This window comes from Physella acuta, unplaced genomic scaffold (assembly GCF_028476545.2).
Source record: "Physella acuta isolate Inbredline_101_S28 unplaced genomic scaffold, ASM2847654v3 ptg000933l, whole genome shotgun sequence".
In the NCBI taxonomy this organism is placed as follows: domain Eukaryota; kingdom Metazoa; phylum Mollusca; class Gastropoda; family Physidae; genus Physella; species Physella acuta.
Window position 1 is genome coordinate 383,872 of NW_026732450.1, and position 16,090 is coordinate 399,961.

A 16,090-nucleotide genomic window follows, 5' to 3' on the forward strand; every position below is an offset into this window, starting at 1 on the left:
TGTTAACGTGTATTGAGACTGTCAACACTCATGACCTTGCACAGGTGTGCCGTGTTTTATATTAAATCCATAACTACCTGGGCTTGATAAGACATTGCGTGAACTAATTGCACTCGTAGGATTTTCACACACACACACACAATCCTAAACACATTTTTTAAACGTAGTTTGTCGATGTGGCGTGTCCAGAAAAAAACAGCAAAAAAAAAAAAAGCAAACAAACCTTGCATTAAACTTAAACAGATGACAAAGCTGCTGTCCCCATTAAACAGGTGACAAAGCTGCTGTCTCCTACCTGTACCCGACATGCACGTGTTCCATTGTTCAGTGTAGACTAGGGGAGGTTAGCTACGTGTCTTGTCTTTATGTGATCTATCCTAATGTTTACCTTCAGACGTATTTTTTCATACACTAATTCTATAAGCACACGTATATGCAGTGTTAATAGAACATAAAACTTTATCAAAGGGATTTATCAACCATGAAGATTTTATTTTTTTTACTTCGCCTGCCAAAAATATATAGCACGGTAAAGGTTAGCTTGTATGGTACTAGCTTGTGGATTATTCTTCACACATTCTAAATCATGCATTCACTTATGAACTGCACACTCGACATTATGCATTCCTTTCTGCTTTAAGCGTGTGTTACAGGTTTTAAAAAAGGAAATCGGGTTGATAGTGTAAGTTGCCCTTGCTCGTAAAGTTGGATATCTACGTGCAGGGGTGGGCACTCTTGACAGAAGATGGGACAGTCATAAAACTCAAGCATCGTTTAGAAAGTTTTCTAAATTTAAAGATATCTGCCGTGCTCAGCTTTAAAAAAAACATACTTTACTTTAAACAAATACATTCTTAAGTCTAAAGTGCGGAATTTTTTTTAACGAGCATTATTCACAAATGTAACGCCATAAGACGACCAAGCTTTTACAAATACTTGATTGATATCAGCAGAAACAAAGTGGTACATTTAAGACATTTGTGATATTTAAATATAACTAGAATACCCGTCATCCGTTGGATAACTGTGGGTTTCGGGGGTCATCCATCAAAAAACATCACGTCTGTCACTCAGAGGCATAGCAACCCTTCCCGGCGCCCGGGGACAAAGTTTTCGATTTGAACCCCCCCCCCCTCAAACTTTTGATGTGCACCCCCCCCCCCTCTCAAACTTTCGATTTGAACCCCCCTCAACCTATCAATTTATTTTTCCAAACCATTTTGGCGCCCCAACATATGTCCCCCCCCCCTTCCCCCCCTCCACCTCCCCACCCCCCCCTTCCCCCCCCCGCCTCCCCTCCCCACCCCCCGCCTCCCCTCCCCACCCCCCGCCTCCCCTCCCCACCCCCCGCCTCCCCTCCCCTACCGCCCCCCCCCCCCCTCCTCGGTACGCTACTGCAGTGTCACTTATCGTCACAAAAAACAGACCCCACATTCAAATATATGTTTTTTTATCTTTTAAAAACACCGAAAACACCGATTTCGGACTATCCCTTCATAAACTGACGTCACAGGTGACCTACTCAACTCTACTTCACCTGCCCAGTGTCCTGCCAAGTCTCAGACAACATGTTTTTATCGTTTAAAAAACAATTCCAGCCGAGCATGTATCTGACCACACTATCCTTTCATATGCTTAGGACAAAGAAACAGATGAACTCTACTTCACCTGCCCTGTATCTTGCCAAGTTCAGATAGGCAACGTTATCATTCACATCTAAAAAAAAAATTGAAAAAAAAAATTTCATTGACATATTGGTCTAGAACCCGTGCCTCCTGCATGAGAGCTGACTACGCTACCATTTTAGCTATTTACTCGTGACGTCACAAGTGAATTTTTATACTATACTATGTGTCTCCTTATGCAACTTGATTTACGCGTATAGATTCTAGATCTAGATCTAAAAATAAGTCTAGTAGTACTAACTTTCAAATTAAATTTTATCTTAAATAAGCCAAACAAAGATTTATATAAAATAATTAAGGCCTGAAATAGATTCTAGATGTAGAATTTACATTGAATCTAGTGACCTACATCTAGGCTAGATCTAGATCTAGATCTAGGCTAGATTCATAAATTTCCTTCGATAGCTGATCTTTAGATCTAGAGAAATTTATCGTAAAACTAAATGAAAAAGACAGTTGAAAATTGATATAAGTGTTGGAACGTAATAAATACAGCAAACGGACGTATTGTTAAAGTTATGACCGACAGAAAATTAGATTTAGAACGCGTTAAACTTTTGAATGGGAACACAATTTTCTTCAATAGACGCCGCCATTTTATTGTACTAAAGAGTAAACAAAAACCTGTGACGTCACGGTCCCGCCGAGTCTAGTGGCTTTTCAAATATTTTTTAAAAAAATGGGTTATTCTGCATAGGAATAAATCAATAAATTAATTAACGTCTTTAAATAAATTTGTGATCAACAGTCTGTCTGCATTAAAAAATTATTCTCTACCTGCATACCATTTTACAGCTTTCCAGATAGAGTCGAACATATCACAATTTTCGATCAGGCAAACAAATAAATATTCAAACATGTAAACAAAGTTGACTTTTAGTAGTATACTAGAATACCCGTCATCCGTTGGATAACTGTGGGTTTCGGGGGTCATCCATAAAAAAACATCACGTCTGTCACTCAGAGGCATAGCGACCCTTCCCGGCGCCCGGGGACAAACTTTTCGATTTTAACCCCCCCCCCCCCCAAGATTTCGATTTTCAACCCCCCCACCCCCTCAAACTTTCGATTTGCACCCCCCTCAACCTTTCAATTTATTTTTCCAAACCATTTTGGCGCCCCAACATATGTCCCCCCCGCCCCCCCTCCACCTCCCCCCGCCTCCCCTTCCCCCCCCCCCCCGCCTCCCCCCTCCCCCCCGCCTCCCCTCCCGCCCCCCCCTCCTCGCTACGCTACTGCAGTGTCACTTATGGTCACAAAAAACAGACCCCACATTCAAAAATATGTTTTTTATCTTTTAAAAACACCGAAAACACCGATTTCGGACTATCCCTTCATATACTGACGTCACATGTGACCTACTCAACTCTACTTCACCTGCCCAGTGTCCCGCCAAGTCTCAGACAACTTGTTTTTATCGTTTAAAAAACGATTCCAGCCGAGCATGTCTCTGACCACACTATCCTTTCATATGCTTAGGACAAAGAAACAGATGAACTCTACTTCACCTGCCCTGTATCCTGCCAAGTTCAGATAGGCAACTTTATCATTCACATCTAAAAAAAAAAATATTGAAAAAAAAATATCATTGACATATTGGTCTAGAACCTGTGCCACCCACACGAGAGCGGGCTACGCTACCAACTTAGCTATTTACTCGTGACATCACAAATGAATTTTTATACTATACTTTTGAGTCTCCGCGCATAGATCTAGTAGTAGTAACTTTCAAATTAAATTTAATCTTAAATAAGCCAAACAAAGATTTATATAAAATAATTAAGGCCTGAAATAGATTCTAGATGTATTAAGGCCTGAAATAGATTCTAGATGTAGAATTTACATTAAGTCTAGATCTAGAATTAACACTGAGTCTAGTAGTGACCTAGAATCTAGATCTAGATCTAGGCTAGATCTAGGCTAGATTCATAACTTCCCTTCGACAGCTGATCTTTAGATCTAGAGAAATTTATCGTAAAACTAAATGAAAAAGACAGTTGAAAATTGATATAAGTGTTGGAACGTAATAAATACAGCAAACGGACGTATTGTTTAAGTTATAGCCGGCAGAAAATTAGCTTTGTAACGCGTTAAACTTTTGAATGGGCCACAAAGTCTATGATGAGTCCGCCATTTTTATTGAACCAAAAAGTAAACACATCAAGGGACGTCACTATCCCCACAAAGTTTATTCAAAGTATTAACATTTTTAAAAAAATACGGTTAATTTAACTATGAATAAATCAATAAATTAATTAACGTCTTTAAATAAATTTGTGATCAACAGTCTGTCTGCATTAAAAAATTATTCTCTACCTGCATACTATTTTACAGCTTTCCAGATAGAGTCGAACATATCACAATTTTCGATCAGGCAAACAAATAAATATTCAAACATGTAAACAAAGTTGACTTTTAGTAGTATATAGATAGATGTATACGTACAAAAAAATACACTTCATTTTATTATATAAAAGCAAAGATAAACTGCGTGTACAAAATAGAGCCCACACACAACAAGATCACCGCATGACTGAACATATTGACACAGGTAAGTCAGGAGACATTTAAAACTTAAGGTGACAATCTGGTCACGGTGGAGTGTCACGGTGGCAGTGTCATGGCAGAATGTCACCTTTAACAGACACATGTACTGTCACTACACGGCGGGTGAATATATTATATCACGTGCTATTTTCTAGCCGGTGACCTTGAGCAAACGACCTTCACGTCACAGCTATCATCTTTTATATTATTAGAAATTAACTCGGTTGTAGATCGATATCGCTGGATAGTACAACACAGATGCCACGTGACCAAGGACGCAGTGGTCTATTAATAGAACATCCCTCGCCGTTCCCATCATGCTCTTGTGGCCAGGAAAAGCTCTACAGATAGTACTCGCGGTGACTTATACTGATGCGCGGGCGTTACCATATGACCCTCGTTACCATCTCTATCGTCGAGGGTAAAGTGGGGGGAGGGGTCGTCGTCCACACGATCTCTACATCATCACGACAGAGCACTTTCGGCCTTAGTGGTCCGTAAGAGATACATTATAGTCGACGTGTTTCTGTGGACTGAATGGATGGTCAGCATCATGAACAGCCGCGGTTACTCTATACCACTTGGGTGTTAGCGCCGCATTACAGAACTTCATCAGAGACTACACAACGCATTTTTTACTCCTTTATTGTCATATCCTACCACACAGTTCCCAACCGTCAACAACCTTCTACCAGCTACCTAACCACATAAAAAGTCCCCCCACAATCGTTCACGCCGCTTTTGTACACGCATTCGACCTAGGGATAACAATACCTAGACACCCCGGGACTAACTCAACTCACACCGGCACTACCCCCTAAGTTCTAGACTATTTAACCTAACCTCCAAATGACCGGTATCGTGGGAAGTGGGTGGTTAACAACTCTACCACGCGACCACACAGCTTCCTACCATTCTTGTATTCGAATACCAAAGTTTCAGCAGACTTTCAACATTGAAAAATGCAACAACTATACTAAAACATGTTTCAAACTAGCAAATATAAGCATTTAAAAATTACGTTTTGTTCTACTTTAAAAAAAAAAATTCTAATATGGTCATTACTCCAACCCCATCTCCAATCATTACATGATAATCAATAAACTATTAAAACTTTACTCCCACCCAACAAAGCCTATCCCTCCGTTTCCCAAACATACTAACTATTACTAACGTCTACCCCCCCCCCCCCTTACACCCCTACCCCCTCCCACAGATCTAATACTAGCCATCAGTGAAGGGGGAACTGAGGACCCCCTAGAGACATCCGTCTTACTTTTATGGGGATACTTTGGGTGACGAATATCTGTCTGTAGTTCGCCAATGACGTCAGTGGTTCCCCCGCGGTTAGCTACTGACGTCACATCCCTCGCTCCCGTTGAGAGTGTAGCGACAGTTGGGGTAAAAGAGTTAAAGGTGATGAAATAACTACAGTTAAATTATGTAGCTAGAGTTTATCAGAGTAGCAAAACTTGACTAAGTAGCAACTCTGAAGTAAAAAAGCGTTGACTTACAAAAAACAAATTAAGGTTGAGAAAATAAATACGATAAAGAAAGTAGTAACATAAAAAATAACAGTTGAAAAATAAGCGGGAGTTAAGGCTTTGGTTGGTAAGTCTTAGCAGCCGGGGCTACTGCTGATGATGTGGCAGTGACGTCATTAAGTCGGGTGTCAACGAGGGTGACACCGAGGGTCCCACCCCCATCTACATTTTGCTTTTTTAGTAAGGTGTCACTCCCTCCCCACTAATATTTTTATCATTTTAACTAGAAACAACGTTTTGACAGTCAATTTTACAATTTTCAATATGGAGTGACCCCCCCCCCCCTCCTAAATGAGATCACCGGGTGCACGGCCTCTCCCGTCCTGTGGCTTTACTGTGACGCGGTGCATGAGACAACATTATGGAACATCACGTACTCTACTCCGTCTTCGTTAAACAACATGGTAGAATATCAGATACCCACCTTACGGGGACGTACCCCCGGGAGCAGACAGTTACATCTACAGCAACACATCAAGTACCTCAAGTGGCGAGCTTAGAAGCAACAGGTTTACCAGTGGCGTGGAGAATACAACGACCACTCCCCCCCCCCCCCCACACACACACAAACAAACACAGCAAAGGTTGGAACCCGTGAAATGTAGGCCTATACTGTCACCATTAGGGCCTTTTTTAATATCAATAACTGACGATAACTGTTGGGCCCTAAGGCTATGCCAACACAGCCCTATCGGCACCGCTAACACGGACACACATTTCAGATTATAATGAAAAAACAACTATACACATACACGATTCAGCCTATTATGAAAAACAAAACACTGCATGCATGTTAGTGAAGTAAAAAGTTTGAAAATTAGTGTACTGTTTGTATGGTTAGATAGTTAAAACAATACATCTGATCAAAATGGGGGTTTTATGGATAAATATAACACAATTATATTTATAGCGAACTTTATATTAGAGAAAAATAAATTAACAATTAAAAAACTTAAACCATAACTTTATTATGATGAGTTGGGGGGGGGGGGGGGAGTTATACAAGTGTAATATTGTATTTGATCATCGTATTTTTCCTTTAATCACATTCATTGGGGTGGGTGGGGGGTGGAGGGCAAAGCCGGGTCCTTGTGGGGATTAATTATTGAACATCGCTGTGGGGTCGGGTGTGAAGGTGTGCAGCTGTGTGATGAAAATGGGGGGGGGGGGGGGCTTAAAGTTTGTTGATGAATAACATGGATATGCAAATCCCCCCCCCCCCCCCACATGAAAATCAAACAGAACATTTTATTTTTTAACGAGCAAACAACAAACACATTCACGAGAAGAATTTGTTCCATGTAAAGGGATCACTTCAATTTCTCATTAGTGTGTTCTATAAATCAATGTGCGTTTTAATATTTAAAAGGAATCTTTTTTCATTGGCCCAAGAAAATGTTTTCAATTTTCCAGTGAGCTGTTCAAATGGTGGACGTAGTGTGGACTAGACAACATCTTGACAGGGTTAGGTCGTGTCTATGGCTGATAGAGAGTGGACTAGACAACATCTTGACAGGGTTAGGTCGTGTCTAGAGCTGGTAGAGAGTGGACTAGACAACATCTTGACAGGGTTAGGTCGTGTCTAGAGTTGGTAGAGGGTGGACTAGACAACATCTTGACAGGGTTAGGTCGTGTCTAGGGCTGGTAGAGAGTGGACTAGGGGGGGTAACGATTGGTGTAAGCATTACAAAGCATCGGTGATAATTTATGTAAGCATTACACATAGCTTGTAAGGGTTGGTGTAAGCAGTATTAAAAAGTCTGTAAGTGGTGACGTAAGTACATAAACAAGTATTTAGGTTGTGTAAGCAATACAATACATCAGTAAGAGTTTGTGTAAGTACTAGAATACTTCTGTAAGAGTTTTTGTAAGCACTATTAAACTGTAATGGTTGGTTTAAGCACTGTAATACGTCTGTAAGAATTGTTAACATTTTAAGTCAGTAAGAACAATGTTACAAATGTTGGAATCGCTGCAGTTATCTAGCTATTGACTCTTACATCACGCTAACAACGTCAACAAAGGGACGTAGTCTCACTCAATACAGCTGAGCTAAGCGTTGTTTTGTTCAAATTTAAAAAAACCACAAACTTGAGACACGTTGAAATTTATCACATCCTGTCTTTACCTAACGCGGGCAGAGAAAACCTTATTCAGCAGGGAAAAAAAAATTTAAAAATGTAAAAAGTCAAACTTACCATGTAAAGGAAACAAAATCAGACCACAGCGCTCGCTGCATAACTAAACACCACACCGGAAATGTCCACGCATTAGAAGCAGGTCGAAAACCCTTTTGACGCCACATCAAAAGGTGACGTTAATGAAGTCCAGATATCGATAATCAATAACTCATGCAGATTTTCGTTCCGTTATTGCCAAGACAACCAATAAAAGATAATTATCCATAATATTAAGTGTTCCAATTTAGTTCTGCGACTACGAAGCAGGAAATCACATTCAATGGAAATTATTCAAAACACAGAAGTTATGTCCACAGCTTTTATGTTTCCATTCTATTATGGTAAAATGTCTTTTTTAATCTAAATAAATGTAAATTTCTTTTATTAACCCTATCCATCAAAAAAATAATCTTATTTAAAGAACGTGTCCTTGAAATAGATCTCTATAAAGGCGTCTATTCCTCAGCTAATATAACACGCGAGGTAGGCAAGGGGCGTATCAATACAGGTTTGTCATGGTCTAAATATTCCAGCCCTACCAGGTCCCAACATACATCCACCCCTCCCCGTGTTTGTCTAGAGGTATTGGACCGTTAAGCTGGGGTCGGCCTATCTGTAGTGCTTAAGTTGGTAGGGCCTTACACTGTGTAGACTCCACTAAAGGTGGGATTAAAGTCAGCATATAGACTAGCTGAAGTTTAAAATCAGTGTGGATTTTATTTTATATTGTAAACAGCAATAACTACATAGCTAAAGTTTTAATCAATGTACATTCTATAGTGCAAACTCTTTGTGGCAATAGCTATACAGCAAACGCTTTCAGCTGTGATGTTATAGTTTATTAGTTGATAGCCTGGTAGAGATATAGCTATTGTGTTAAAATACTAGTTCTATAAGCAGTGTGCTAATGGCTAATCCCTACGATTTAATGTCGTAATCTTGACATCTAAGTGTTTATGCTACTAGAATGATCGTCAGTGAATGTCCTAATGAAGTTAGTAATCTGCTATAAGAACAACAAAAATAACCGTCAGTGAATGTCATTATTAAGTCAGTAATCGGCTATAGCGCTATAGGAACAAAAAAAAAAAAAAAAAAAACGTCAATGAAGTCAGTAATCTGCTATAGGAACAACAAGAAACATGTATCTAATAAAATCAACAGTCGCATCGTCTCCATCCACTATTCAATGCCTAACTTGGGCTGGTCTTAAACGCCAATGTAACAACACCACCAACCCACATGACACCGTGTTGACAGTCAACAGTTGCTCAACAAGCTATCCATACAAGCAATCCACAGCATACAAGCAATCCATCGCATACAAGCAATTCACAGCATACAGGCTATCCACAACATACAGGCAATCCACGACTAACAGGCAATCCACAATCGTATGCGGTCTATCTACATAAAAACACACGGAATTAAATAAATACATTTTAATTTACTGACCTACAACTGCGCATAATTTTACACTAAAATCGTATTGTTGTTTTAATGTTTTAAGTAAATAAATCAGTCCAATTAAAGTAAACAATTTCACAGTCCAATTAAAATCAACTAAATTAAAAACGAATTTACCAGGAAAAAGAAACAACACTTCTTTCTTTATGTAACTATCCACAAGAGAGAAAAAAAAATCACAACAAAAATTTGGCGTCAGTAAATGAACTAGCGCTGCACTCTATGAAGAAACCGCTCGCGTCTTTCAAGCGCCACATCAAGAATTAGACAACTCGGTCCTGTCCTCGATAGTCGGCGTCGCTCGCCTCGCGTTAGGGTCGGAGGGAGCGAGGTGGGGGAGGGGGGGGGGGGGGTTCTGTTGTGGTTGCGCAGCTACGATACACCACCACCGTAGGTAGCGATGAATGCGGTAAAGGACAAACGGTGAAAAAACTGCCGCTAAGCTCTAGCTAAAGTTTTAACAAATAAACTTCACGGGATGAATAGCTTTAGGAAATAAACACGTAGCAAAACTATTCATAGGTACTTTTAGTTAGTGAACTCTCGAAACAAAAACTAAAAGAATGATTCGTTATAGATCTCGATTCTACACTAAAACTGCTACATGATTTATGCTACGATAAATGCGACATAGAGAATAATTTATAAGCCCATGATCGCTGTTAAAGACTACAATACTGTAAGTAGGTCAAGCTGAAAGTTATGAAGTAAATAACTTATGATGTCTGTGATGACGGGAGGGGGGGGGGGGATTACACCCCCGGGCAAGCCATGCATTAATTCGGCGCCTTTAACACGCGGACAAACGCGCCACAGCAAACACGTTAACGGCCATTAGATTGGCGGCCAGCGCCGGGGACCAGAGGTCAATAATCTCCTCAAGGCCGACACGGCAACAAATGTTTAGCCCCGTGTCAACACGCTCACATGAAGGGTCAGTGCGGCATTCCGGTCACATTCAATGGACCAGCCCGGTCTTATACAATGTTCATGTACAACAGGAGGGACTAGACAAGTTGAGTAAGGGGTCATCCATTTATGACGTCCACAATTTCTTTGGATTTTGGACCCCCCCCCCCCCCCCGTCCACAAAAATCCACTTTTTTCCTGATTAAAGTCAGTTTTTTTCGGACCCCCCCCCCCCCCCGCGTGTGGACGTCATAAATGGATGACCCCTAATGGCAACATGTCGAATTAGCATAGTAAACGAGTCATTGTGAAATAGAGGCCAGTTAACAAATTAACTTTAAAAGTGGCCAAGTTAACATAATGTCCAGATATTAAACTATTACGGAGCGGACCATGTAACCATACGTGTCAGCTGTGGAATTACCATACGGAACAGGCCCGGGCAACAAAATATCGATCGATGTGGTCGAGCGTTAGAGCACGCTAATGCTAACATGTTAGGTTTCCGCTTAAAACCCTATACAATACCCCTGGGTCCAGACAGGATCAAATGGTGCTCACTTGTTGATGCCTCGTGCGCCAATGGGCGTTGAGAGATGATGATGACCATCATCAATGCAAAGAAACACAGCTGTCAGAGACACGTGGCGCGATCTATCGGCTTATCAAAAGCACGGTGCCAGGGGGGAGAAGGCGATGGAGGAAAAGACGGCAATGGAAGAAGGACATCAAGAAATGGACAAGGCTGCCCGTTATAGAACTACCTTAAGCAGCAGAAGACTGTACAATGAAAAAATAATAGTTATGAAGCAAATAAAAAACGGTGCCCCAACGACCCCCCCCCCCCCTTCGGGTTATGGAATAATTAGTTGATTGATAAATCCATTACGATACATAAGAAAGGTATAAACACCAGCTGAGTATACCCTCTGTGAGCTATCAGCTTCACCACTACTAACAGGATTTTTGGTTGTCAAAACCCCAGAATGTTGTTAGTTTAAAACAGAATATTGATGTTTCTTACAATGGCGCCGTGAAACCCGAGAACCATTCAAACTCGAAATGAACTATCTCGTATAACTGTATTCTCTATCAAACAACTATACGAGCAATGTCAATATATAGATCTATTATTCGGAATACTGGACAGAGACCTTCAATTGACGGGCACGTTTGTGAAAACTAATATCAAGTTCCATTTGTAGAAGAAAAAAAAAACTTCAAAGAATGAAATTCCACATACGTAGATCCATCTAACGCAGATGATTAAAAGTGTAATTGAATTCAATTTTTTTGTGTGAGCGCCGGCACTGGAAAATTGTCAGAGCTGGGATTGTTTCCAAAAGGAAAATCTCGAGACATTGGGGGAGATGCCGGAAATGAAAGGCTGTCGTGTGTCTCAAACTGAAGGGATGAAACGTTCCGTGGTTTGGTCACGTTGGTGGTAACACACGGAGGAGGGAGAGGGGAGGGGTCTAATTGGTTAGCGTCTGTTTAGTCGAACTGTCTAGTGGGAGTCTAGCGTGTTCGTGTCAATAGTTTAGCGTCGGTCTAGAAGAATTGTCTAGTGGGAGTCTAGCGTGTTCGTGTCAATAGTTTAGCGTCGGTCTAGAACATTTGTCTAGTGGGAGTCTAGATAGCGTGTTCGTATCAATAGTGTATCGTCGATCTAGACAGTGGTTCTTAACTTTTTTGGAGGTACTGAACCCCACCAGTTTCATATACGCATTCACCGAACCCCTTAATAGTTGTATCGTCCACACTGACAAATTCCGATCCTGAATCATGAGTCGGGCGTGTGTCTTAACCTCAGCCAAACCCCTTGAGACTAGGGTTCAATTGAACCCAGATTAAGAACCACTGGTCTAGACGCATTGTCTCAAGCCAACCAAAAGATGAAGCTAGACCCATTTTAACCATTTCATATCAGTAAAACATGGTCTAACTAATGGACGCGCAATAACTAACGCTAAAGTCAAGAGTTCGGTACTCAGATTTTCAGATTTGAGACCAACAAATCTCTTTCACTCACCGACCATTGTATTATTCCTACACGCCCCCTATACAAACTAACCACACCTCTGACAAATATTATCTACAGCACACAAAAAAAAAACATGTTTGTCTGTGTCACATTTCACCAGCAAAGACCAGTCGCCGGTCTCAAAACTCTTTTCTTCCGCCCCTCCCCCGGCGCGTGGACCCCGGCGTTAGATGCCACAAGAATGCACGTCCTCTTGTAGGTGAGCAGATTAGGTGTACTCACGCCATGCACATCCGAGGCAGTGTCGAGGTAACCTTTAGACAGCAGACAGGCACCGAATGAAACAGGTTACGTAATCACCAGCAGACACCGGAGCTAAGCAACAGGTCTATTGAATAAACATTTGCCTTCCCGTTCGACTGATGTTGCTGTTGTATCGAGTCATCAATATCATCACATCTGGGGCTCACTTCCGTTATAAGGTGCCAGGAAGGATACCTTTCCTTGGTATTTTATCTCCCAGCTAAACATAACTATGCATTGAAAGGTTGTTGTTTTTTTTTTTTTTTTTTTTTTTTTATTTGTATTTTTTTTTCTTTTGCGAAACTTCGGTCACAACAATTTGTATGGTAATGATCAAATCTTCGAAGTCAATTTTAACTTCACAAGTAGGCGCAATTCTGGCGACAACGCAAGAATCTCCAATTTTAAAATCTAATTTAATATTATATTAGCTATAAAAAGTTTAGCTTACAGATAATTATATTCAATAACAGAAGGGGAGATAAAAAAAAAAGTATTAAATCACTCGATATACCAAGTAAGCTGATGTTGCTATTAAATTTGGAGGCACACCACCGTCGCTAATAAAGATTTGTATTACTGGTAGGATAAGTTTGGGTGAGTTAGAATAAGGTTAGAACGTTAGGGTTAATGTGGTACAGTTATACTGGGTTTAGGTGAAAGTTGTGTGTGAGTTAGTGATAAGCAATGATCACTAGGTACTACATACCTGATAAGTTAACTTTTAAATCTGAAATAAAGTCAAAATTTCTTTCTTTTTTTTTTAACAGTGTAGCCATGCATACCCCTGGTGCTAGCGGTTTTTATTATTATTATTATTTTTGAAGTTCTGAGAAAATCCCACTCGAGAGGTTATGTGTCTGGAACTGAATCAGATGCCCAAATGTAAAACCGATGGCTCTATCCAAACGTTTCCACGGTGTCACCCGGGCTGGTCAGTCTCCGTGACTGATGGAGTAGTTACAGTACGGAGTAGCGATAAAGTGGCCGCTTTACAGTACGGAGTAGCGATAAAATGGCAAGTACATCATAACCGTAAATCATACCGAGAAAATCCTAAAATAGGCAGGGGGGAAGGCGTGGAGCTGGTAAAAAAAATGAAAAAAAACCTACCACATGCGGAGGCGTTGATGTTAAAATCAATAATTACAAAACAACAGCATGTACCCTTACGTATTGAATGCATGTATTTCGTTTTGACAATTTTAATACCAAGAAGCAATACCATTTTTAAAAATCAACTGCATGAAATAAATAACGGCATTTAAATTAAGTAAAATGCGTGTTTATTGAGAATTGTTTAAATTACCTCAGTAGGAAATTCGCTAGCTAAACACAATAATAAAATCGAAGCGTCATAACACGTTAAAATTTACTTCTGAACACTTCGCGCTTTCCTTTACCAGTTTAGTTTCCTCTAGAGATCTATTGGCAATACAATCTCTTAACTGTTTATTGTAAATATAAACAGCTACCATTCTACTGTAAATATATACAGCTACCATTGTACTGTAAATATAAACAGCTACCATTCTTCTGTAAATATGTACCGCTTTTCTTCTACGGTAAATATAAACCATTTACCACCAAAATGTTGATTATATATTGGTATTCGTAGTTTACCTTCCATCGCAACTAGACAAATCAATAACACTGACTTGTCTCCGCTATAAAACGTAAATAACCCTCGAGTTAAAGTAATCTTTACAACCTGACCCTTGAATAATTTATACGCTTTCACGGCTACACTTGATAGTAAATGTAGACTATGAACACAATCCTTGAATTTAATGTAAGTTTTACACACAACAAGTGAAGTAAGATTTACACACGACCCCTGGCCCATGAGTTAAACGTAAGCTTTACACACTTACCCCACTTAACGAAACAGTATGCAGGCAATCACTCACCTGCTAAAAGAACTCAATATGTTCTTTATCACATGTACGCTACTAATCACCTGTACGCTAGAGAAACACCGCGCCTAACGGCAAGAAAGTCAGTGAACTGTGACTGTTATCATGCATATCTACGTCACAGTTTCTCCCACCCCCGGCTACCACCCGTCCCACCTCCCGTCACCCCAGCCATGTCACCACGAACAAAGCTCTACGCTTATCAGCCGGACACATCTTTGTTATTCCCACACACAGATTGTCCTGTCTGATGTCTTTTGTTACTAGTCCAACTTGACTGTGATAACACGAACTGAACATGTACGTAAATAGGTTAGAGGTCGAGAAACGAGCACCCTGGAATTCATGAGGACACAACTAGGTCAAAGAAACTAGTTCAAAGTTAAGACAACCGGGCCGATGACCTGTTTTCACCACAACTAAACCTCACCCTGTTTCTTAACACTGCTAGTGCGTAATATGTGCCGACAGTCCCTTGCCCTATTTCTGCACTCTATAAGTTACCGCCCGCTCTGATTTACAGCCCCATATCTTGCCTGCCCTCTCTTAACTTACCCAACATGTTATTGTCTTAAGATAAAAAAAAAGTAGAGGTACTTGACTTTAGCGACACATTAAACAGATTGAACTCACATTTCCACGTAACTGTCACACAACCTGCCATTTCAACAGATCTGACTAAATAACTCTACTGTATCAGGGTTTCTCTTTAAGCTGTCCTTAAACCCTAACCAAAAACCTAACCCGTTATCAAAGTGTTGAATTGTATGCTGGTGTAGTTAGCAGAGTTAGAACCTAGAAGTGTGAACTCAAACTAAACTGTAAACAGATACACATAACTCAGAAAATAATTTTAAATCTTTAGTTGACTTGACATTGTAGATGTCTGTATGACCTGCTTAGTTGTACTAGACTCTCGCACGTAATGCCAGCATAACTTAAGAGATTCACAATTCTCAGTATGATCAACACATAATGTCATTATGACCTACTAGATTCATACACGTCTCTATGATATACTAAACTCACACACACGTCATTATGACCTACTAAATTGACATAAATGACCATATGACCTACTAAACCCACATAAATATGTTATTGTGACCTACGAAATTGACACACATGTCAGTATGACCTACTAAATGCATACATATGTCATTACGACATACTAGATTCACACACGTCTATATGACCTACTAAACTCATACACGTCATTATGACCTACTAAATTTACACACATGTCATCATGCCCTACTAATTTGACACGCATGTTCGTATGACCTACTAAACGCACACATATGTCAATATGACCTATAAATTCACACACATAAGCCTACAGTACTAGACTGACGCTGGAACAAAGAACCTTGCAGGCCGCGACACGAGCTGACAATCAGATCAGTGCACATCTTATCGCTGTACTAGTTTACCTACGATGTACGACCATCAAGTCACAATAAACCTCCGTTAATCAAAACAATAGAAGCCCTACTCAAATCTTGTTTACAGAGTCCAATGGTAAAATAAATAGGAAGTTATCACACACACATAA

General features: G+C 40.3%; 1 protein-coding gene across 2 annotated transcripts in view; it reads right to left on the minus strand.

Annotated features, from left to right (window-relative positions):
- The window catches only part of LOC131953605 (tripartite motif-containing protein 2), an 83,575-nt gene that overhangs the window by 40,947 nt on the left and 26,538 nt on the right, over positions 1–16,090 (minus strand). Inside the window, exon 1 of one of the 2 annotated variants that reach the window (XM_059316854.1) lies at positions 7,975–8,316. The exons of the other annotated variant lie outside the window; for it this stretch is intronic. The gene's annotated coding sequence lies outside the window, so the exon portion shown is untranslated. Of the gene's footprint in view, positions 1–7,974; positions 8,317–16,090 lie in introns of those variants that run through there. 2 annotated transcript variants of the gene reach the window in all.